The following is a 23622-nucleotide window of genomic DNA, read 5'->3' as shown; positions in this document are numbered from 1 at the left end:
GAGGTAAAGTCCAACGTCTAGATGTAAAGCCCAACATCTAGAGGTGAAGCCCAAAATCTAAATGTAAAGCAAAACATCTAGATGTAAACCCCTACATCTAGAGGTAAAGTCCAATATCTAGACTTAAAGACCAACATCTAGAGGTAAAGCCCAATGTCCAGAGGTAATGACCAACTTCTAGAGGAAAAGCCAAAATCTAGATTTAAAACCCAAAATCAAAAGGTAAAGCCCAAAATCTAGATTTAAAGCCCACAATCTACATGTAAATCCCACCATCTAGAGGTAAAACCCACCATCCAGAGGTAAAACCCAACGTCTAGAGGTAAAACCCAACATCTAGAGGTAAAGCCCAACGTCTGGAGGTAAAGCCCAGCTTCTAGAGAGAAGCCAAAAATCCAGATGGAAAACCCAAAATCTAGAAGTAAAGCTCAACATCTAGAGGTAAAGCCCAGAATCTAGACGTAAAGCCTAACATCTAGAGGTGAATTCCAAATCCAATGTTAAGACCCAACACCTAAAGATAAGACAGACATCTAGAGGTAAATCCCAAAATCTAGAGGTAAGGCCCAATATCTAGAGGAAAAACCCAACATCTAGAGGTAAATCCCAAAATCTAGAGGTAAAGCCCAACATCTAAATATAAAGCCCCACATCTAGAGGAGAAGCCCAACCTCTAGATATGAATCCCACATCTAGAGGAAAAAACAACATCTAGAAGTAAAACCCAACATCTAGAGGTAAAGCCCAATATCTAGAGATAAAGCCCAACATCTAGAGGTAAAAAACAAGCGATGTAAGGCCCAAAGTCTAGAGCTAAAGCAGAAAATCTAGATTTAAATCCCAACATCTAGAGGTAAAGTAGAATGTATTGAGGGAAAGCCAAACATCTAGATGTAAAGCCCAACATCTAGAGGTAAAGCCAAAAATCTAGATGTATAACCCAAAATCTTGAGGTAAAGAAAAACATCAAGAGGTAAAGCAGGACATCTAGAGGTAAAGAAGAAGCAGTGCAATGCCCAAAATCTAGAGGTAAACCCCAACGTCTAGATTTAAAGACCAAAGCCTAGATATAAAGCCCAACATCTGGAGGTTATGACAAACATCTAGAGGTAAAGAAGAACATGTAGAGCTAAAGCCGAAGCAATGTAAAGCCCAACATCTAGAGTTAAAGCCCAAAGTCTAGATTAAAAGCCCAAAGTCTAGATATAAAGCCCAACATCTATTTGTAAATCCCAAAATCTGGAGGTAAAGCCTAACATCTAGGGTTAAAGCCCAACATCTAGAGGTAAAGCCCAACTTCGGATGTAAAGCTGAACATCTAGTCGTAAAGCGAAATGTCTATAGGGAAAGCCCAACTTCTAGAGGTAAAGGCAAACATCTAGATATAAAACCCAAAATCGAGAGGTAAAGCCCAACATATAGAAGTATAGCCCAAATTCTAGAGATAAATTCCGAAGTCTAGATAAAAAGCCCAACATCTAGAGGTTAGAGCCCAACATCTAGAGGTGAAGCAAAACATCTAGAGGTATATCCCAACATCTAGAGGTGAAGCCCAAAATCTAAATGTAAAGCAAAACATCTAGATGTAAACCCCTACATCTAGAGGTAAAGTCCAATATCTAGACTTAAAGACCAACATCTAGAGGTAAAGCCCAACGTCCAGAGGTAATGACCAACTTCTAGAGGAAAAGCCAAAAATCTAGATTTAAAACCCAAAATCAAAAGGTAAAGCCCAAAATCTAGATTTAAAGCCGACAATCTACATGTAAATCCCACCATCTAGAGGTAAAACCCACCATCCAGTGGTAAAACCCAACGTCTAGAGGTAAAACCCAACATCTAGAGGTAAAGCCCAACGTCTGGAGGTAAAGCCCAGCTTCTAGAGAGAAGCCAAAAATCCAGATGGAAAACCCAAAATCTAGAAGTAAAGCTCAACATCTAGAGGTAAAGCCCAGAATCTAGACGTAAATCCTAACATCTAGAGGTGAATTCCAAAATCCAATGTTAAGGCCCAACATCTAAAGTTAAAGACAGACATCTAGATGTAAAACCCAACATCTAGAGGTAAAGCCCAACATCTAGACGTAAAGCCTTACATCTAGAGGTGAATTCCAAAATCTAACTTTAAGGCCCAACATCTAAAGATAAGACAGACATCTAGCGGTAAATCCCAAAATCTAGAGGTAAGGCCCAATATCTAGAGGAAAAACCCAACATCTAGAGGTAAATCCCAAAATCTAGAGGTAAAGCCCAACATCTAAATATAAAGCCCCACATCTAGAGGAGAAGCCCAACCTCTAGATATGAATCCCACATCTAGAGGAAAAAACCCAACATCTAGAAGTAAAACCCAACATCCAGAGGTAAAGCCCAATATCTAGAGATAAAGCCCAATATCTAGAGATGAAGCCCAACATCTAGAGGTAACAACCAAGTGATGTAAGGCCCAAAGTCTAGAGCTAAAGCAGAAAATCTAGATTTAAAGCCCAACATCTACAGGTAAAGCAGAATGTATTGAGGGCAAGCCAAACATCTAGATGTAAAGCCCAACATCTAGAGGTAAAGCCAAAAATCTAGATCTAAATCCCAACATCTTGAGGTAAAGACAAACATCTAGACGTAAAGCAGGACATCTAGAGGTAAAGACGAAGCAATGCAAAGCCCAAAATCTAGAGGTAAATCTCAACATCTAGAGATAAAGCCGAAAATCTAGATGTAATCCCAATTTCTAGATCTAAAGCCAAACATCTAGAGGTAAAGAACAAAATCTAGATGTAAACCCCAACTTCTAGATCTAAAGCCCAACTTCTAGATCTAAAGCCCAACATCTCGAGGTAAAGACCAGCATCTAGAGGTAAAGCCTAACAACTAGAGGTGAATTCCAAAATCTAGTGTTAAAGCCCGACACCTACAGTTAAAGCCAAACACCTAGATGTAAAACCCAAATTCTTGATGTAAAGACAAACATCTAGAGGTAAAGCAGGACATCTAGAGGTAAAGACGAAGCAATGCAAAGCCCAAAATCTAGAGGTAAATCCCAACATCTAGAGGTAAAGCCCAGAATCTTGATGTAAAGCCTAACATCTAGAGGTGAATTCCAAATTCAATGTTAAGACCCAACATCTAAAGTTAAAGACAGACATCTAGATGTAAAACCCAACATCTAGAGGTAAAGCCCAACATCTAGAGGTAAAGCCTTACATCTAGAGGTGAATTCCAAAATCTAAAGTTAAGGCCCAACATCTAAAGATAAGACAGATATCTAGATGTAAAACCCAAAATCTAGAGGTAAGGCCCAATATCTAGAGGAAAAACCCAACATCTAGAGGTAAATCCCAAAATCTAGAGGTAAAGCCCAACATCTAAATATAAAGCCCCACATCTAGAGGAGAAGCCCAACCTCTAGATATGAATCCCACATCTAGAGGAAAAAACAACATCTAGAAGGAAAACCCAACATCTAGAGGTAAAGCCCAATATCTAGAGATGAAGCCCAACATCTAGAGGTAACAACCAAGTGATGTAAGGCCCAAAGTCTAGAGCTAAAGCAGAAAATCTAGATTTAAAGCCCAACATCTAGAGGTAAAGCAGAATGTATTGAGGGCAAGCCAAACATCTAGATGTAAAGCCCAACATCTAGAGGTAAAGCCAAAAATCTAGATGTAAAACCCAACATCTTGTGGTAAAGACAAACATCTAGAGGTAAAGCAGGACATCTAGAGGTAAAGACTAAGCAATGCAAAGCCCAAAATCTAGAGGTAAATCTCAACATCTAGAGATAAAGCCGAAAATCTAGATGTAATCCCAATTTCTAGATCTAAAGGCAAATATCTAGAGGTAAAGACCAAAATCTAGATGTAAAGCCCAACTTCTAGATCTAAAGCCCAACATCTCGAGGTAAAGACCAGCATCTAGACGTAAAGCCTAACAACTAGAGGTGAATTCCAAAATCTAGTGTTAAAGCCCGACACCTACAGTTAAAGCCAAACACCTAGATGTAAAACCCAAACTTCTAGAGGTAAAGCCCAATATCTAAAGTTAAAGCGCATCATTTAGAGTTAAAGCCCAAAGTCTAGAGGTAAAGCTTAAAATCTAGAGGTAAAGCCCAAACATCTAGATGTAAAGCTCAACGTCTAGAGGTAAGGACCAACTTCTAGAGGAAAAGCCAAAGATTTATATTTAAAACCCAAAATCTAAAGGTAAAGCCCAAAATCTAGATTTAAAGCCCAACACCTAGAGTTAGAGCCCAAAATACAGAGGTAAAGCCCAACATCTAGAGGTAAAGACAGATATCTAGAGTTAAAGCGCAACATCTAGAGGAAAAGCCAAATATATAGATTTAAAAACCAAAATCTAGAGGTAAAGCCCAACATCTAGAGCTAAAGCCCACAATCTACATGTAAATCCCAAATTCTAGATCTAAAGCCAATATCTAGAGGTATAGCCCAACATCTAGACGTAAAGCCTAACATCTAGAGACGAATTCCAAAATCTAGTGTTAAAGCCCGACACCTACAGTTAAAGCCAAACACCTAGATGTAAACCCCAACTTCTAGAGGTAAACCCCAATATCTAGAGTTAAAGCACATCATCTAGAGGTAAAGCCCAAAGTCTAGAGGTAAAGCCCAATGTCTAGAATAAAAGCTTAACATCTAGAGGTAAAGCCCAATATCTAGAGGTAAATCTTAACATCTAGAGGTGAATAGCAAAATCTAGAATTAAACCCTGAGATCTACAGGTAAAACCAAACATCTAAATGTAAAAGTCTACATCTAGAGTTAAAGACAATGTCTAGAGGTAAAGCCCAACATCTAGAGGTAAAGCCCAAAATCTAGACGTAAAGCCCAACTTCTAGATCTAAAGCCCAACATCTCGAGGTAAAGACCAGCATCTATAGGTAAAGCCCAATGTCTACATATAAATATCAACTTCTAGAGGTAAAGTCCAAGGTCTAGATGTAAAGCCCAACATCTAGAGGTGAAGCCCAAAATCTAAATGTAAAGCAAAACATCTAGATGTAAACCCCTACATCTAGAGGTAAAGTCCAATATCTAGACTTAAAGACCAACATCTAGAGGTAAAGCCCAACGTCCAGAGGTAATGACCAACTTCTAGAGGAAAAGCCAAAAATCTAGATTTAAAACCCAAAATCAAAAGGTAAAGCCCAAAATCTAGTTTTAAAGCCCACAATCTACATGTAAATCCCACCATCTAGAGGTAAAACCCACCATCCAGAGGTAAAACCCAACGTCTAGAGGTAAAACCCAACATCTAGAGGTAAAGCCCAACGTCTGGAGGTAAAGCCCAGCTTCTAGAGAGAAGCCAAAAATCCAGATGGAAAACCCAAAATCTAGAAGTAAAGCTCAACATCTAGAGGTAAAGCCCAGAATCTAGACGTAAAGCCTAACATCTAGAGGTGAATTCCAAATCCAATGTTAAGACCCAACATCTAAAGTTAAAGACAGACATCTAGATGTAAAACCCAACATCTAGAGGTAAAGCCCAACATCTAGACGTAAAGCCTTACATCTAGAGGTGAATTCCAAAATCTAACTTTAAGGCCCAACATCTAAAGATAAGACAGACATCTAGCGGTAAATCCCAAAATCTAGAGGTAAGGCCCAATATCTAGAGGAAAAACCCAACATCTAGAGGTAAATCCCAAAATCTAGAGGTAAAGCCCAACATCTAAATATAAAGCCCCACATCTAGAGGAGAAGCCCAACCTCTAGATATGAATCCCACATCTAGAGGAAAAAACCCAACATCTAGAAGTAAAACCCAACATCTAGAGGTAAAGCCCAATATCTAGAGATAAAGCCCAATATCTAGAGATGAAGCCCAACATCTAGAGGTAACAACCAAGTGATGTAAGGCCCAAAGTCTAGAGCTAAAGCAGAAAATCTAGATTTAAAGCCCAACATCTACAGGTAAAGCAGAATGTATTGAGGGCAAGCCAAACATCTAGATGTAAAGCCCAACATCTAGAGGTAAATCCAAAAATCTAGATGTAAAACCCAACATCTTGTGGTAAAGACAAACATCTAGAGGTAAAGCAGGACATCTAGAGGTAAAGACTAAGCAATGCAAAGCCCAAAATCTAGAGGTAAATCTCAACATCTAGAGATAAAGCCGAAAATCTAGATGTAATCCCAATTTCTAGATCTAAAGGCAAATATCTAGAGGTAAAGACCAAAATCTAGATGTAAAGCCCAACTTCTAGATCTAAAGCCCAACATCTCGAGGTAAAGACCAGCATCTAGACGTAAAGCCTAACAACTAGAGGTGAATTCCAAAATCTAGTGTTAAAGCCCGACACCTACAGTTAAAGCCAAACACCTAGATGTAAAACCCAAACTTCTAGAGGTAAAGCCCAATATCTAAAGTTAAAGCGCATCATTTAGAGTTAAAGCCCAAAGTCTAGAGGTAAAGCTTAAAATCTAGAGGTAAAGCCCAAACATCTAGATGTAAAGCTCAACGTCTAGAGGTAAGGACCAACTTCTAGAGGAAAAGCCAAAGATTTATATTTAAAACCCAAAATCTAAAGGTAAAGCCCAAAATCTAGATTTAAAGCCCAACACCTAGAGTTAGAGCCCAAAATACAGAGGTAAAGCCCAACATCTAGAGGTAAAGACAGATATCTAGAGTTAAAGCGCAACATCTAGAGGAAAAGCCAAATATATAGATTTAAAAACCAAAATCTAGAGGTAAAGCCCAACATCTAGAGCTAAAGCCCACAATCTACATGTAAATCCCAAATTCTAGATCTAAAGCCAATATCTAGAGGTATAGCCCAACATCTAGACGTAAAGCCTAACATCTAGAGACGAATTCCAAAATCTAGTGTTAAAGCCCGACACCTACAGTTAAAGCCAAACACCTAGATGTAAACCCCAACTTCTAGAGGTAAACCCCAATATCTAGAGTTAAAGCACATCATCTAGAGGTAAAGCCCAAAGTCTAGAGGTAAAGCCCAATGTCTAGAATAAAAGCTTAACATCTAGAGGTAAAGCCCAATATCTAGAGGTAAATCTTAACATCTAGAGGTGAATAGCAAAATCTAGAATTAAACCCTGAGATCTACAGGTAAAACCAAATATCTAAATGTAAAAGTCTACATCTAGAGTTAAAGACAATGTCTAGAGGTAAAGCCCAACATCTAGAGGTAAAGCCCAAAATCTAGACGTAAAGCCCAACTTCTAGATCTAAAGCCCAACATCTCGAGGTAAAGACCAGCATCTATAGGTAAAGCCCAATGTCTACATATAAATATCAACTTCTAGAGGTAAAGTCCAAGGTCTAGATGTAAAGCCCAACATCTAGAGGTGAAGCCCAAAATCTAAATGTAAAGCAAAACATCTAGATGTAAACCCCTACATCTAGAGGTAAAGTCCAATATCTAGACTTAAAGACCAACATCTAGAGGTAAAGCCCAACGTCCAGAGGTAATGACCAACTTCTAGAGGAAAAGCCAAAAATCTAGATTTAAAACCCAAAATCAAAAGGTAAAGCCCAAAATCTAGTTTTAAAGCCCACAATCTACATGTAAATCCCACCATCTAGAGGTAAAACCCACCATCCAGAGGTAAAACCCAACGTCTAGAGGTAAAACCCAACATCTAGAGGTAAAGCCCAACGTCTGGAGGTAAAGCCCAGCTTCTAGAGAGAAGCCAAAAATCCAGATGGAAAACCCAAAATCTAGAAGTAAAGCTCAACATCTAGAGGTAAAGCCCAGAATCTAGACGTAAAGCCTAACATCTAGAGGTGAATTCGAAATCCAATGTTAAGACCCAACATCTAAAGTTAAAGACAGACATCTAGATGTAAAACCCAACATCTAGAGGTAAAGCCCAACATCTAGACGTAAAGCCTTACATCTAGAGGTGAATTCCAAAATCTAACTTTAAGGCCCAACATCTAAAGATAAGACAGACATCTAGCGGTAAATCCCAAAATCTAGAGGTAAGGCCCAATATCTAGAGGAAAAACCCAACATCTAGAGGTAAATCCCAAAATCTAGAGGTAAAGCCCAACATCTAAATATAAAGCCCCACATCTAGAGGAGAAGCCCAACCTCTAGATATGAATCCCACATCTAGAGGAAAAAACCCAACATCTAGAAGTAAAACCCAACATCTAGAGGTAAAGCCCAATATCTAGAGATAAAGCCCAATATCTAGAGATGAAGCCCAACATCTAGAGGTAACAACCAAGTGATGTAAGGCCCAAAGTCTAGAGCTAAAGCAGAAAATCTAGATTTAAAGCCCAACATCTACAGGTAAAGCAGAATGTATTGAGGGCAAGCCAAACATCTAGATGTAAAGCCCAACATCTAGAGGTAAAGCCAAAAATCTAGATCTAAATCCCAACATCTTGAGGTAAAGACAAACATCTAGACGTAAAGCAGGACATCTAGAGGTAAAGACGAAGCAATGCAAAGCCCAAAATCTAGAGGTAAATCTCAACATCTAGAGATAAAGCCGAAAATCTAGATGTAATCCCAATTTCTAGATCTAAAGCCAAACATCTAGAGGTAAAGCCCAATATCTAGAGGTAAAGACCAAAATCTAGATGTAAAGCCCAACTTCTAGATCTAAAGCCCAACATCTCGAGGTAAAGACCAGCATCTAGAGGTAAAGCCTAACAACTAGAGGTGAATTCCAAAATCTAGTGTTAAAGCCCGACACCTACAGTTAAAGCCAAACACCTAGATGTAAAACCCAAATTCTTGATGTAAAGACAAACATCTAGAGGTAAAGCAGGACATCTAGAGGTAAAGACGAAGCAATGCAAAGCCCAAAATCTAGAGGTAAATCCCAACATCTAGAGGTAAAGCCCAGAATCTTGATGTAAAGCCTAACATCTAGAGGTGAATTCCAAATTCAATGTTAAGACCCAACATCTAAAGTTAAAGACAGACATCTAGATGTAAAACCCAACATCTAGAGGTAAAGCCCAACATCTAGACGTAAAGCCTTACATCTAGAGGTGAATTCCAAAATCTAAAGTTAAGGCCCAACATCTAAAGATAAGACAGATATCTAGATGTAAAACCCAAAATCTAGAGGTAAGGCCCAATATCTAGAGGAAAAACCCAACATCTAGAGGTAAATCCCAAAATCTAGAGGTAAAGCCCAACATCTAAATATAAAGCCCCACATCTAGAGGAGAAGCCCAACCTCTAGATATGAATCCCACATCTAGAGGAAAAAACCCAACATCTAGAAGTAAAACCCAACATCTAGAGGTAAAGCCCAATATCTAGAGATGAAGCCCAACATCTAGAGGTAACAACCAAGTGATGTAAGGCCCAAAGTCTAGAGCTAAAGCAGAAAATCTAGATTTAAAGCCCAACATCTAGAGGTAAAGCAGAATGTATTGAGGGGAAGCCAAACATCTAGATGTAAAGCCCAACATCTAGAGGTAAAGCCAAAAATCTAGATGTAAAACCCAACAACTTGAGGTAAAGACAAACATCTAGAGGTAAAGCAGGACATCTAGAGGTAAAGACTAAGCAATGCAAAGCCCAAAATCTAGAGGTAAATCTCAACATCTAGAGATAAAGCCGAAAATCTAGATGTAATCCCAATTTCTAGATCTAAAGGCAAATATCTAGAGGTAAAGACCAAAATCTAGATGTAAAGCCCAACTTCTAGATCTAAAGCCCAACATCTCGAGGTAAAGACCAGCATCTAGAGGTAAAGCCTAACAACTAGAGGTGAATTCCAAAATCTAGTGTTAAAGCCCGACACCTACAGTTAAAGCCAAACACCTAGATGTAAACCCCAAACTTCTAGAGGTAAAGCCCAATATCTAAAGTTAAAGCGCATCATTTAGAGTTAAAGCCCAAAGTCTAGAGGTAAAGCTTAAAATCTAGAGGTAAAGCCCAAACATCTAGATGTAAAGCTCAACGTCTAGAGGTAAGGACCAACTTCTAGAGGAAAAGCCAAAGATTTATATTTAAAACCCAAAATCTAAAGGTAAAGCCCAAAATCTAGATTTAAAGCCCAACACCTAGAGTTAGAGCCCAAAATACAGAGGTAAAGCCCAACATCTAGAGGTAAAGACAGATATCTAGAGTTAAAGCGCAACATCTAGAGGAAAAGCCAAATATATAGATTTAAAAACCAAAATCTAGAGGTAAAGCCCAACATCTAGAGCTAAAGCCCACAATCTACATGTAAATCCCAAATTCTAGATCTAAAGCCAATATCTAGAGGTATAGCCCAACATCTAGACGTAAAGCCTAACATCTAGAGACGAATTCCAAAATCTAGTGTTAAAGCCCGACACCTACAGTTAAAGCCAAACACCTAGATGTAAACCCCAACTTCTAGAGGTAAACCCCAATATCTAGAGTTAAAGCACATCATCTAGAGGTAAAGCCCAAAGTCTAGAGGTAAAGCCCAATGTCTAGAATAAAAGCTTAACATCTAGAGGTAAAGCCCAATATCTAGAGGTAAATCTTAACATCTAGAGGTGAATAGCAAAATCTAGAATTAAACCCTGAGATCTACAGGTAAAACCAAACATCTAAATGTAAAAGTCTACATCTAGAGTTAAAGACAATGTCTAGAGGTAAAGCCCAACATCTAGAGGTAAAGCCCAAAATCTAGACGTAAAGCCCAACTTCTAGATCTAAAGCCCAACATCTCGAGGTAAAGACCAGCATCTATAGGTAAAGCCCAATGTCTACATATAAATATCAACTTCTAGAGGTAAAGTCCAAGGTCTAGATGTAAAGCCCAACATCTAGAGGTGAAGCCCAAAATCTAAATGTAAAGCAAAACATCTAGATGTAAACCCCTACATCTAGAGGTAAAGTCCAATATCTAGACTTAAAGACCAACATCTAGAGGTAAAGCCCAATGTCCAGAGGTAATGACCAACTTCTAGAGGAAAAGCCAAAAATCTAGATTTAAAACCCAAAATCAAAAGGTAAAGCCCAAAATCTAGTTTTAAAGCCCACAATCTACATGTAAATCCCACCATCTAGAGGTAAAACCCACCATCCAGAGGTAAAACCCAACGTCTAGAGGTAAAACCCAACATCTAGAGGTAAAGCCCAACGTCTGGAGGTAAAGCCCAGCTTCTAGAGAGAAGCCAAAAATCCAGATGGAAAACCCAAAATCTAGAAGTAAAGCTCAACATCTAGAGGTAAAGCCCAGAATCTAGACGTAAAGCCTAACATCTAGAGGTGAATTCCAAATCCAATGTTAAGACCCAACATCTAAAGTTAAAGACAGACATCTAGATGTAAAACCCAACATCTAGAGGTAAAGCCCAACATCTAGACGTAAAGCCTTACATCTAGAGGTGAATTCCAAAATCTAACTTTAAGGCCCAACATCTAAAGATAAGACAGACATCTAGCGATAAATCCCAAAATCTAGATGTAAGGCCCAATATCTAGAGGAAAAACCCAACATCTAGAGGTAAATCCCAAAATCTAGAGGTAAAGCCCAACATCTAAATATAAAGCCCCACATCTAGAGGAGAAGCCCAACCTCTAGATATGAATCCCACATCTAGAGGAAAAAACCCAACATCTAGAAGTAAAACCCAACATCTAGAGGTAAAGCCCAATATCTAGAGATAAAGCCCAATATCTAGAGATGAAGCCCAACATCTAGAGGTAACAACCAAGTGATGTAAGGCCCAAAGTCTAGAGCTAAAGCAGAAAATCTAGATTTAAAGCCCAACATCTACAGGTAAAGCAGAATGTATTGAGGGCAAGCCAAACATCTAGATGTAAAGCCCAACATCTAGAGGTAAAGCCAAAAATCTAGATGTAAAACCCAACATCTTGAGGTAAAGACAAACATCTAGAGGTAAAGCAGGACATCTAGAGGTAAAGACGAAGCAATGCAAAGCCCAAAATCTAGAGGTAAATCTCAACATCTAGAGATAAAGCCGAAAATCTAGATGTAATCCCAATTTCTAGATCTAAAGGCAAATATCTAGAGGTAAAGACCAAAATCTAGATGTAAAGCCCAACTTCTAGATCTAAAGCCCAACATCTCGAGGTAAAGACCAGCATCTAGAGGTAAAGCCTAACAACTAGAGGTGAATTCCAAAATCTAGTGTTAAAGCCCGACACCTACAGTTAAAGCCAAACACCTAGATGTAAAACCCAAACTTCTAGAGGTAAAGCCCAATATCTAAAGTTAAAGCGCATCATTTAGAGTTAAAGCCCAAAGTCTAGAGGTAAAGCTTAAAATCTAGAGGTAAAGCCCAAACATCTAGATGTAAAGCTCAACGTCTAGAGGTAAGGACCAACTTCTAGAGGAAAAGCCAAAGATTTATATTTAAAACCCAAAATCTAAAGGTAAAGCCCAAAATCTAGATTTAAAGCCCAACACCTAGAGTTAGAGCCCAAAATACAGAGGTAAAGCCCAACATCTAGAGGTAAAGACAGATATCTAAAGCGCAACATCTAGAGGAAAAGCCAAATATATAGATTTAAAAACCAAAATCTAGAGGTAAAGCCCAACATCTAGAGCTAAAGCCCACAATCTACATGTAAATCCCAAATTCTAGATCTAAAGCCAATATCTAGAGGTATAGCCCAACATCTAGACGTAAAGCCTAACATCTAGAGACGAATTCCAAAATCTAGTGTTAAAGCCCGACACCTACAGTTAAAGCCAAACACCTAGATGTAAACCCCAACTTCTAGAGGTAAACCCCAATATCTAGAGTTAAAGCACATCATCTAGAGGTAAAGCCCAAAGTCTAGAGGTAAAGCCCAATGTCTAGAATAAAAGCTTAACATCTAGAGGTAAAGCCCAATATCTAGAGGTAAATCTTAACATCTAGAGGTGAATAGCAAAATCTAGAATTAAACCCTGAGATCTACAGGTAAAACCAAACATCTAAATGTAAAAGTCTACATCTAGAGTTAAAGACAATGTCTAGAGGTAAAGCCCAACATCTAGAGGTAAAGCCCAAAATCTAGACGTAAAGCCCAACTTCTAGATCTAAAGCCCAACATCTCGAGGTAAAGACCAGCATCTATAGGTAAAGCCCAATGTCTACATATAAATATCAACTTCTAGAGGTAAAGTCCAAGGTCTAGATGTAAAGCCCAACATCTAGAGGTGAAGCCCAAAATCTAAATGTAAAGCAAAACATCTAGATGTAAACCCCTACATCTAGAGGTAAAGTCCAATATCTAGACTTAAAGACCAACATCTAGAGGTAAAGCCCAACGTCCAGAGGTAATGACCAACTTCTAGAGGAAAAGCCAAAAATCTAGATTTAAAACCCAAAATCAAAAGGTAAAGCCCAAAATCTAGTTTTAAAGCCCACAATCTACATGTAAATCCCACCATCTAGAGGTAAAACCCACCATCCAGAGGTAAAACCCAACGTCTAGAGGTAAAACCCAACATCTAGAGGTAAAGCCCAACGTCTGGAGGTAAAGCCCAGCTTCTAGAGAGAAGCCAAAAATCCAGATGGAAAACCCAAAATCTAGAAGTAAAGCTCAACATCTAGAGGTAAAGCCCAGAATCTAGACGTAAAGCCTAACATCTAGAGGTGAATTCGAAATCCAATGTTAAGACCCAACATCTAAAGTTAAAGACAGACATCTAGATGTAAAACCCAACATCTAGAGGTAAAGCCCAACATCTAGACGTAAAGCCTTACATCTAGAGGTGAATTCCAAAATCTAACTTTAAGGCCCAACATCTAAAGATAAGACAGACATCTAGCGGTAAATCCCAAAATCTAGAGGTAAGGCCCAATATCTAGAGGAAAAACCCAACATCTAGAGGTAAATCCCAAAATCTAGAGGTAAAGCCCAACATCTAAATATAAAGCCCCACATCTAGAGGAGAAGCCCAACCTCTAGATATGAATCCCACATCTAGAGGAAAAAACCCAACATCTAGAAGTAAAACCCAACATCTAGAGGTAAAGCCCAATATCTAGAGATAAAGCCCAATATCTAGAGATGAAGCCCAACATCTAGAGGTAACAACCAAGTGATGTAAGGCCCAAAGTCTAGAGCTAAAGCAGAAAATCTAGATTTAAAGCCCAACATCTACAGGTAAAGCAGAATGTATTGAGGGCAAGCCAAACATCTAGATGTAAAGCCCAACATCTAGAGGTAAAGCCAAAAATCTAGATCTAAATCCCAACATCTTGAGGTAAAGACAAACATCTAGACGTAAAGCAGGACATCTAGAGGTAAAGACGAAGCAATGCAAAGCCCAAAATCTAGAGGTAAATCTCAACATCTAGAGATAAAGCCGAAAATCTAGATGTAATCCCAATTTCTAGATCTAAAGCCAAACATCTAGAGGTAAAGCCCAATATCTAGAGGTAAAGACCAAAATCTAGATGTAAAGCCCAACTTCTAGATCTAAAGCCCAACATCTCGAGGTAAAGACCAGCATCTAGAGGTAAAGCCTAACAACTAGAGGTGAATTCCAAAATCTAGTGTTAAAGCCCGACACCTACAGTTAAAGCCAAACACCTAGATGTAAAACCCAAATTCTTGATGTAAAGACAAACATCTAGAGGTAAAGCAGGACATCTAGAGGTAAAGACGAAGCAATGCAAAGCCCAAAATCTAGAGGTAAATCCCAACATCTAGAGGTAAAGCCCAGAATCTTGATGTAAAGCCTAACATCTAGAGGTGAATTCCAAATTCAATGTTAAGACCCAACATCTAAAGTTAAAGACAGACATCTAGATGTAAAACCCAACATCTAGAGGTAAAGCCCAACATCTAGACGTAAAGCCTTACATCTAGAGGTGAATTCCAAAATCTAAAGTTAAGGCCCAACATCTAAAGATAAGACAGATATCTAGATGTAAAACCCAAAATCTAGAGGTAAGGCCCAATATCTAGAGGAAAAACCCAACATCTAGAGGTAAATCCCAAAATCTAGAGGTAAAGCCCAACATCTAAATATAAAGCCCCACATCTAGAGGAGAAGCCCAACCTCTAGATATGAATCCCACATCTAGAGGAAAAAACCCAACATCTAGAAGTAAAACCCAACATCTAGAGGTAAAGCCCAATATCTAGAGATGAAGCCCAACATCTAGAGGTAACAACCAAGTGATGTAAGGCCCAAAGTCTAGAGCTAAAGCAGAAAATCTAGATTTAAAGCCCAACATCTAGAGGTAAAGCAGAATGTATTGAGGGGAAGCCAAACATCTAGATGTAAAGCCCAACATCTAGAGGTAAAGCCAAAAATCTAGATGTAAAACCCAACAACTTGAGGTAAAGACAAACATCTAGAGGTAAAGCAGGACATCTAGAGGTAAAGACTAAGCAATGCAAAGCCCAAAATCTAGAGGTAAATCTCAACATCTAGAGATAAAGCCGAAAATCTAGATGTAATCCCAATTTCTAGATCTAAAGGCAAATATCTAGAGGTAAAGACCAAAATCTAGATGTAAAGCCCAACTTCTAGATCTAAAGCCCAACATCTCGAGGTAAAGACCAGCATCTAGAGGTAAAGCCTAACAACTAGAGGTGAATTCCAAAATCTAGTGTTAAAGCCCGACACCTACAGTTAAAGCCAAACACCTAGATGTAAACCCCAAACTTCTAGAGGTAAAGCCCAATATCTAAAGTTAAAGCGCATCATTTAGAGTTAAAGCCCAAAGTCTAGAGGTAAAGCTTAAAATCTAGAGGTAAAGCCCAAACATCTAGATGTAAAGCTCAACGTCTAGAGGTAAGGACCAACTTCTAGAGGAAAAGCCAAAGATTTATATTTAAAACCCAAAATCTAAAGGTAAAGCCCAAAATCTAGATTTAAAGCCCAACACCTAGAGTTAGAGCCCAAAATACAGAGGTAAAGCCCAACATCTAGAGGTAAAGACAGATATCTAGAGTTAAAGCGCAACATCTAGAGGAAAAGCCAAATATATAGATTTAAAAACCAAAATCTAGAGGTAAAGCCCAACATCTAGAGCTAAAGCCCACAATCTACATGTAAATCCCAAATTCTAGATCTAAAGCCAATATCTAGAGGTATAGCCCAACATCTAGACGTAAAGCCTAACATCTAGAGACGAATTCCAAAATCTAGTGTTAAAGCCCGACACCTACAGTTAAAGCCAAACACCTAGATGTAAACCCCAACTTCTAGAGGTAAACCCCAATATCTAGAGTTAAAGCACATCATCTAGAGGTAAAGCCCAAAGTCTAGAGGTAAAGCCCAATGTCTAGAATAAAAGCTTAACATCTAGAGGTAAAGCCCAATATCTAGAGGTAAATCTTAACATCTAGAGGTGAATAGCAAAATCTAGAATTAAACCCTGAGATCTACAGGTAAAACCAAACATCTAAATGTAAAAGTCTACATCTAGAGTTAAAGACAATGTCTAGAGGTAAAGCCCAACATCTAGAGGTAAAGCCCAAAATCTAGACGTAAAGCCCAACTTCTAGATCTAAAGCCCAACATCTCGAGGTAAAGACCAGCATCTATAGGTAAAGCCCAATGTCTACATATAAATATCAACTTCTAGAGGTAAAGTCCAAGGTCTAGATGTAAAGCCCAACATCTAGAGGTGAAGCCCAAAATCTAAATGTAAAGCAAAACATCTAGATGTAAACCCCTACATCTAGAGGTAAAGTCCAATATCTAGACTTAAAGACCAACATCTAGAGGTAAAGCCCAATGTCCAGAGGTAATGACCAACTTCTAGAGGAAAAGCCAAAAATCTAGATTTAAAACCCAAAATCAAAAGGTAAAGCCCAAAATCTAGTTTTAAAGCCCACAATCTACATGTAAATCCCACCATCTAGAGGTAAAACCCACCATCCAGAGGTAAAACCCAACGTCTAGAGGTAAAACCCAACATCTAGAGGTAAAGCCCAACGTCTGGAGGTAAAGCCCAGCTTCTAGAGAGAAGCCAAAAATCCAGATGGAAAACCCAAAATCTAGAAGTAAAGCTCAACATCTAGAGGTAAAGCCCAGAATCTAGACGTAAAGCCTAACATCTAGAGGTGAATTCGAAATCCAATGTTAAGACCCAACATCTAAAGTTAAAGACAGACATCTAGATGTAAAACCCAACATCTAGAGGTAAAGCCCAACATCTAGACGTAAAGCCTTACATCTAGAGGTGAATTCCAAAATCTAACTTTAAGGCCCAACATCTAAAGATAAGACAGACATCTAGCGATAAATCCCAAAATCTAGATGTAAGGCCCAATATCTAGAGGAAAAACCCAACATCTAGAGGTAAATCCCAAAATCTAGAGGTAAAGCCCAACATCTAAATATAAAGCCCCACATCTAGAGGAGAAGCCCAACCTCTAGATATGAATCCCACATCTAGAGGAAAAAACCCAACATCTAGAAGTAAAACCCAACATCTAGAGGTAAAGCCCAATATCTAGAGATAAAGCCCAATATCTAGAGATGAAGCCCAACATCTAGAGGTAACAACCAAGTGATGTAAGGCCCAAAGTCTAGAGCTAAAGCAGAAAATCTAGATTTAAAGCCCAACATCTACAGGTAAAGCAGAATGTATTGAGGGCAAGCCAAACATCTAGATGTAAAGCCCAACATCTAGAGGTAAAGCCAAAAATCTAGATGTAAAACCCAACATCTTGAGGTAAAGACAAACATCTAGAGGTAAAGCAGGACATCTAGAGGTAAAGACGAAGCAATGCAAAGCCCAAAATCTAGAGGTAAATCTCAACATCTAGAGATAAAGCCGAAAATCTAGATGTAATCCCAATTTCTAGATCTAAAGGCAAATATCTAGAGGTAAAGACCAAAATCTAGATGTAAAGCCCAACTTCTAGATCTAAAGCCCAACATCTCGAGGTAAAGACCAGCATCTAGAGGTAAAGCCTAACAACTAGAGGTGAATTCCAAAATCTAGTGTTAAAGCCCGACACCTACAGTTAAAGCCAAACACCTAGATGTAAAACCCAAACTTCTAGAGGTAAAGCCCAATATCTAAAGTTAAAGCGCATCATTTAGAGTTAAAGCCCAAAGTCTAGAGGTAAAGCTTAAAATCTAGAGGTAAAGCCCAAACATCTAGATGTAAAGCTCAACGTCTAGAGGTAAGGACCAACTTCTAGAGGAAAAGCCAAAGATTTATATTTAAAACCCAAAATCTAAAGGTAAAGCCCAAAATCTAGATTTAAAGCCCAACACCTAGAGTTAGAGCCCAAAATACAGAGGTAAAGCCCAACATCTAGAGGTAAAGACAGATATCTAAAGCGCAACATCTAGAGGAAAAGCCAAATATATAGATTTAAAAACCAAAATCTAGAGGTAAAGCCCAACATCTAGAGCTAAAGCCCACAATCTACATGTAAATCCCAAATTCTAGATCTAAAGCCAATATCTAGAGGTATAGCCCAACATCTAGACGTAAAGCCTAACATCTAGAGACGAATTCCAAAATCTAGTGTTAAAGCCCGACACCTACAGTTAAAGCCAAACACCTAGATGTAAACCCCAACTTCTAGAGGTAAACCCCAATATCTAGAGTTAAAGCACATCATCTAGAGGTAAAGCCCAAAGTCTAGAGGTAAAGCCCAATGTCTAGAATAAAAGCTTAACATCTAGAGGTAAAGCCCAATATCTAGAGGTAAATCTTAACATCTAGAGGTGAATAGCAAAATCTAGAATTAAACCCTGAGATCTACAGGTAAAACCAAACATCTAAATGTAAAAGTCTACATCTAGAGTTAAAGACAATGTCTAGAGGTAAAGCCCAACATCTAGAGGTAAAGCCCAAAATCTAGACGTAAAGCCCAACTTCTAGATCTAAAGCCCAACATCTCGAGGTAAAGACCAGCATCTATAGGTAAAGCCCAATGTCTACATATAAATATCAACTTCTAGAGGTAAAGTCCAAGGTCTAGATGTAAAGCCCAACATCTAGAGGTGAAGCCCAAAATCTAAATGTAAAGCAAAACATCTAGATGTAAACCCCTACATCTAGAGGTAAAGTCCAATATCTAGACTTAAAGACCAACATCTAGAGGTAAAGCCCAACGTCCAGAGGTAATGACCAACTTCTAGAGGAAAAGCCAAAAATCTAGATTTAAAACCCAAAATCAAAAGGTAAAACCCAAAATCTAGTTTTAAAGCCCACAATCTACATGTAAATCCCACCATCTAGAGGTAAAACCCACCATCCAGAGGTAAAACCCAACGTCTAGAGGTAAAACCCAACATCTAGAGGTAAAGCCCAACGTCTGGAGGTAAAGCCCAGCTTCTAGAGAGAAGCCAAAAATCCAGATGGAAAACCCAAAATCTAGAAGTAAAGCTCAACATCTAGAGGTAAAGCCCAGAATCTAGACGTAAAGCCTAACATCTAGAGGTGAATTCCAAATCCAATGTTAAGACCCAACATCTAAAGTTAAAGACAGACATCTAGATGTAAAACCCAACATCTAGAGGTAAAGCCCAACATCTAGACGTAAAGCCTTACATCTAGAGGTGAATTCCAAAATCTAACTTTAAGGCCCAACATCTAAAGATAAGACAGACATCTAGCGGTAAATCCCAAAATCTAGATGTAAGGCCCAATATCTAGAGGAAAAACCCAACATCTAGAGGTAAATCCCAAAATCTAGAGGTAAAGCCCAACATCTAAATATAAAGCCCCACATCTAGAGGAGAAGCCCAACCTCTAGATATGAATCCCACATCTAGAGGAAAAAACCCAACATCTAGAAGTAAAACCCAACATCTAGAGGTAAAGCCCAATATCTAGAGATAAAGCCCAATATCTAGAGATGAAGCCCAACATCTAGAGGTAACAACCAAGTGATGTAAGGCCCAAAGTCTAGAGCTAAAGCAGAAAATCTAGATTTAAAGCCCAACATCTACAGGTAAAGCAGAATGTATTGAGGGCAAGCCAAACATCTAGATGTAAAGCCCAACATCTAGAGGTAAAGCCAAAAATCTAGATGTAAAACCCAACATCTTGAGGTAAAGACAAACATCTAGAGGTAAAGCAGGACATCTAGAGGTAAAGACGAAGCAATGCAAAGCCCAAAATCTAGAGGTAAATCTCAACATCTAGAGATAAAGCCGAAAATCTAGATGTAATCCCAATTTCTAGATCTAAAGCCAAACATCTAGAGGTAAAGACCAAAATCTAGATGTAAAGCCCAACTTCTAGATCTAAAGCCCAACATCTCGAGGTAAAGACCAGCATCTAGAGGTAAAGCCTAACAACTAGAGGTGAATTCCAAAATCTAGTGTTAAAGCCCGACACCTACAGTTAAAGCCAAACACCTAGATGTAAAACCCAAACTTCTAGAGGTAAAGCCCAATATCTAAAGTTAAAGCGCATCATTTAGAGTTAAAGCCCAAAGTCTAGAGGTAAAGCTTAAAATCTAGAGGTAAAGCCCAAACATCTAGATGTAAAGCTCAACGTCTAGAGGTAAGGACCAACTTCTAGAGGAAAAGCCAAAGATTTATATTTAAAACCCAAAATCTAAAGGTAAAGCCCAAAATCTAGATTTAAAGCCCAACACCTAGAGTTAGAGCCCAATATACAGAGGTAAAGCCCAACATCTAGAGGTAAAGACAGATATCTAGAGTTAAAGCGCAACATCTAGAGGAAAAGCCAAATATATAGATTTAAAAACCAAAATCTAGAGGTAAAGCCCAACATCTAGTCGTAAAGCCCAATGTCTACATATAAATATCAACTTCTAGAGGTAAAGTCCAACGTCTCGATGTAAAGCCCAACATCTAGAGGTGAAGCCCAAAATCTAAATGTAAAGCAAAACATCTAGATGTAAACCCCTACATCTAGAGGTAAAGTACCATATATATAGACTAAAAGACCAACATCTAGAGGTAAAACCCAACATCTAGAGGTAAAGCCCAACGTCTGGAGGTAAAGCCCAGATTCTAGAGAGAAGCCAAAAATCCAAACTGAAACCCCATAATCTAGAGGTAAATCCCAACATCTAGAGGTAAAGACTAACATCTAGTGGTGAATTCCAAAATCTAGTGTTAAGGCCTGACATCTACAGTTAAAGACAAACATATAGATTTAAACCCCAACTTCTAGAGGTAAGGCCCAAAATCTAGAGGTAAAGCCCAACATCTAGAGGAAAAGCCAAATATATAGATTTAAAAACCAAAATCTAGAGATAAAGCCCAATATCTAAATGTAAAGCAAATCCTCTAGATGTAAAACATTACATCTAGAGGTAAAGTCCAATATCTAGATTTAAAGACCAACATCTAGAGGTAAAACCCAACATACAGAGGTAAAGCCCACCGTCTAGAGGTAAAACCCACCATCCAGAGGTAAAACCCAATGTCTAGAGGTAAACCCCAACATCTAGAGGTAAAGCCCAGCTTCTAGAGAGAAGCCAAAAATCCAGATGGAAAACCCAAAATCTAGAAGTAAAGCTCAACATCTAGAGGTAAAGCCCAGAATCTAGATGTAAAGCACAACTTCTAGATCTAAGCCCAACATCTAGAGGTGAAGCCCAAAATCTAGACCTAAATCCTAATATCTAGAGGTGAATTCCAAAATCCAATGTTAAGGCCCAACATCTAAAGTTAAAGACAGACATCTAGATGTAAAACCCAACATCTAGAGGTAAAGCCCAACATCTAGACGTAAAGCCTTACATCTAGAGGTGAATTCCAAAATCTAACTTTAAGGCCCAACATCTAAAGATAAGACAGACATCTAGCGGTAAATCCCAAAATCTAGAGGTAAGGCCCAATATCTAGAGGAAAAACCCAACATCTAGAGGTAAATCCCAAAATCTAGAGGTAAAGCCCAACATCTAAATATAAAGCCCCACATCTAGAGGAGAAGCCCAACCTCTAGATATGAATCCCACATCTAGAGGAAAAAACCCAACATCTAGAAGTAAAACCCAACATCTAGAGGTAAAGCCCAATATCTAGAGATAAAGCCCAATATCTAGAGATGAAGCCCAACATCTAGAGGTAACAACCAAGTGATGTAAGGCCCAAAGTCTAGAGCTAAAGCAGAAAATCTAGATTTAAAGCCCAACATCTACAGGTAAAGCAGAATGTATTGAGGGCAAGCCAAACATCTAGATGTAAAGCCCAACATCTAGAGGTAAAGCCAAAAATCTAGATGTAAAACCCAACATCTTGAGGTAAAGACAAACATCTAGAGGTAAAGCAGGACATCTAGAGGTAAAGACGAAGCAATGCAAAGCCCAAAATCTAGAGGTAAATCTCAACATCTAGAGATAAAGCCGAAAATCTAGATGTAATCCCAATTTCTAGATCTAAAGGCAAACATCTAGAGGTAAAGACCAAAATCTAGATGTAAAGCCCAACTTCTAGATCTAAAGCCCAACATCTCGAGGTAAAGACCAGCATCTAGACGTAAAGCCTAACAACTAGAGGTGAATTCCAAAATCTAGTGTTAAAGCCCGACACCTACAGTTAAAGCCAAACACCTAGATGTAAAACCCAAACTTCTAGAGGTAAAGCCCAATATCTAAAGTTAAAGCGCATCATTTAGAGTTAAAGCCCAAAGTCTAGAGGTAAAGCTTAAAATCTAGAGGTAAAGCCCAAACATCTAGATGTAAAGCTCAACGTCTAGAGGTAAGGACCAACTTCTAGAGGAAAAGCCAAAGATTTATATTTAAAACCCAAAATCTAAAGGTAAAGCCCAAAATCTAGATTTAAAGCCCAACACCTAGAGTTAGAGCCCAAAATACAGAGGTAAAGCCCAACATCTAGAGGTAAAGACAGATATCTAAAGCGCAACATCTAGAGGAAAAGCCAAATATATAGATTTAAAAACCAAAATCTAGAGGTAAAGCCCAACATCTAGAGCTAAAGCCCACAATCTACATGTAAATCCCAAATTCTAGATCTAAAGCCAATATCTAGAGGTATAGCCCAACATCTAGACGTAAAGCCTAACATCTAGAGACGAATTCCAAAATCTAGTGTTAAAGCCCGACACCTACAGTTAAAGCCAAACACCTAGATGTAAACCCCAACTTCTAGAGGTAAACCCCAATATCTAGAGTTAAAGCACATCATCTAGAGGTAAAGCCCAAAGTCTAGAGGTAAAGCCCAATGTCTAGAATAAAAGCTTAACATCTAGAGGTAAAGCCCAATATCTAGAGGTAAATCTTAACATCTAGAGGTGAATAGCAAAATCTAGAATTAAACCCTGAGATCTACAGGTAAAACCAAACATCTAAATGTAAAAGTCTACATCTAGAGTTAAAGACAATGTCTAGAGGTAAAGCCCAACATCTAGAGGTAAAGCCCAAAATCTAGACGTAAAGCCCAACTTCTAGATCTAAAGCCCAACATCTCGAGGTAAAGACCAGCATCTATAGGTAAAGCCCAATGTCTACATATAAATATCAACTTCTAGAGGTAAAGTCCAAGGTCTAGATGTAAAGCCCAACATCTAGAGGTGAAGCTCAAAATCTAAATGTAAAGCAAAACATCTAGATGTAAACCCCTACATCTAGAGGTAAAGTCCAATATCTAGACTTAAAGACCAACATCTAGAGGTAAAGCCCAACGTCCAGAGGTAATGACCAACTTCTAGAGGAAAAGCCAAAAATCTAGATTTAAAACCCAAAATCAAAAGGTAAAGCCCAAAATCTAGTTTTAAAGCCCACAATCTACATGTAAATCCCACCAT

Source organism: Leptosomus discolor, unplaced genomic scaffold, assembly GCF_034619465.1.
Source record: "Leptosomus discolor isolate bLepDis1 unplaced genomic scaffold, bLepDis1.hap2 HAP2_SCAFFOLD_27, whole genome shotgun sequence".
Lineage (NCBI taxonomy): Eukaryota > Metazoa > Chordata > Aves > Leptosomiformes > Leptosomidae > Leptosomus > Leptosomus discolor.
This window is presented reverse-complemented; position numbering follows the sequence as displayed.